A 1862-nucleotide genomic window follows, 5' to 3' on the forward strand; every position below is an offset into this window, starting at 1 on the left:
GCACTTTCAGAAACTAAAGGTAAGAAGCATTGCAGCAAGTGCATGTGTTTCCTTCTCTCTTACAACGCATTGTGTATTAGGAAGTGCTGTGCTGTTCATATGCAGCATATCAAAGCATTCACACTGAGTGTGTGTAAATGGATTTGAAAATCTTGCGCACTTATTTACATTTCAAGCTGGAAAAGTCGATTTGCTGTCGCTTAACGCACAGATTCCTAGCACTGCTAGTTTACCAGTCAAACATGATGGAAGTGTATCTGCTGAATTAAAGTCTAATGTTTTCTCCTTACGCGGTCGTGTTTTCACCGCTGCTCTTTGTTAAAACCAAAACCGGTGGATATTTATTGTGGCTCCGCCAAAAATCACACTTCACACTCCGTTTGTTTTAGATTAACCCGGTTCATTTTATATAATTGACGTAACGTAAGAGAAAGAAGGGGGTTTTGCTCTGCTAGCAGCTGCTTTTGTCATAAATGTGCCCCTTTTCGTTTGAACCCGACCTTTGAAAGAAATGAAAAGTGTACGTTACGCATATCTGAAGCGTTTCTCTGTTAAAAAGCCGTGTGAATCGCGTTTTGTTTGTTTTTGTTGTGAAATCGTAGCGGGGTTGTTGTGTGTTGTGACTAGCGCTAGTGCTAACGCAGCAAAGCTAAAAGAGTCTGAGCCTTTATTTTCCTCACTGAATATGAATAAAACCACAAAGAGAATATAAACCGGATGTTTGTTTTCTCTCACAGACCGCTTGATTTGGGTCAGTTTTCTGCTTCGAAGTGGTTGGGTAGGACATTGTAACTGTTCTTTTTATCTTGAAGGTGTATTTAGGCGTGTGTGTTTTTTCTCTCGTTGGGTTTTGTTCTTGTGAACCGAGAGGAAAAATCGAATAACTTGCGTTTTGTATGTGTGTAGTGGTTTAGATTTCACGGTGCTTTTTTTGTTTCTCTTGCATAATTCAAATAATGTAGACAATGTGTTACTAAGTCATTCAATGTGATGTGGCTCCACAATAGAAATGGACTTGATGTCCCACATCGGTCCTTTCAGAGTCAGAAAATTGGCACAATACCACCATGGTGTTCTTCAGCGTACCTTAGAAGAAGTACTGTGGCAGTAGTATGGTGTAGCATGGTATACCATGGTAGTGAAATTCATGTATCTTTGCATTATGCTCCAAGGTACTTCCTGTCAAAAAAGTAACTGACATAAATACATGTTATTACCGTACCATACCTATACTGTACCATGGTACCACCAGAGTACTTTTGTAACTGCGTGTGTATATATATTGTATTATGTTGTTTGGAAACATAATTTGGGTAAACAAGATTTGCATCTGTTGCAGGTGGAGGATGCCTTATCTTACTTGGACCAAGTCAAAATACGGTTCGGAAATGATCCGGGAATATACAATAAGTTTCTGGATATCATGAAGGAGTTTAAATCTCAAAGGTATGTAGGTGTCTGTGCACTTTAAATGTGCTTTATTGCTCAAAAAGCCCTCAGTGATTGTATTTCTGATATCTCCATCCGCAGCATTGACACACCAGGAGTTATCAACAGAGTTTCTCAGCTCTTCCACGGGCATCCTGACCTTGTCCTGGGGTTTAATGCCTTTCTACCGCCTGGTTATCGGATCGAAATTCCCAAGAATGGAATGGCATTTCTTCAGTCCCCGTTGTCCTCACAGGTAGGACTTGAGTTTACTATTTGTTTGCGTTGGTGTCTGTTTTGTTCTTCATTTTCACTGTTTCAGTTCGTCAACCACGAAAAAAGGTCATCACTGAACCACATTCACAAATAATTTTACTTGTGTGACCTTTCTGAATGAAGCAAGACATTTAGAGAAAAACAATTCAGGGTAGATC

At 39.7% G+C, this 1862-nt stretch overlaps 1 long non-coding RNA gene across 1 annotated transcript; it reads left to right on the forward strand.

Annotated features, from left to right (window-relative positions):
- LOC107578516 (uncharacterized) lies at positions 1-1680 on the forward strand. The gene is made up of 3 exons (XR_001608355.1): positions 1-19; positions 1340-1446; positions 1531-1680. It is a non-coding gene; the product is annotated as an uncharacterized lncRNA (long non-coding RNA).
- Positions 1681-1862: the final 182 nt, after the last annotated feature.

This window comes from Sinocyclocheilus grahami, unplaced genomic scaffold, assembly GCF_001515645.1.
Source record: "Sinocyclocheilus grahami isolate Dianchi unplaced genomic scaffold, SAMN03320097.WGS_v1.1 scaffold10676.1, whole genome shotgun sequence".
In the NCBI taxonomy this organism is placed as follows: domain Eukaryota; kingdom Metazoa; phylum Chordata; class Actinopteri; order Cypriniformes; family Cyprinidae; genus Sinocyclocheilus; species Sinocyclocheilus grahami.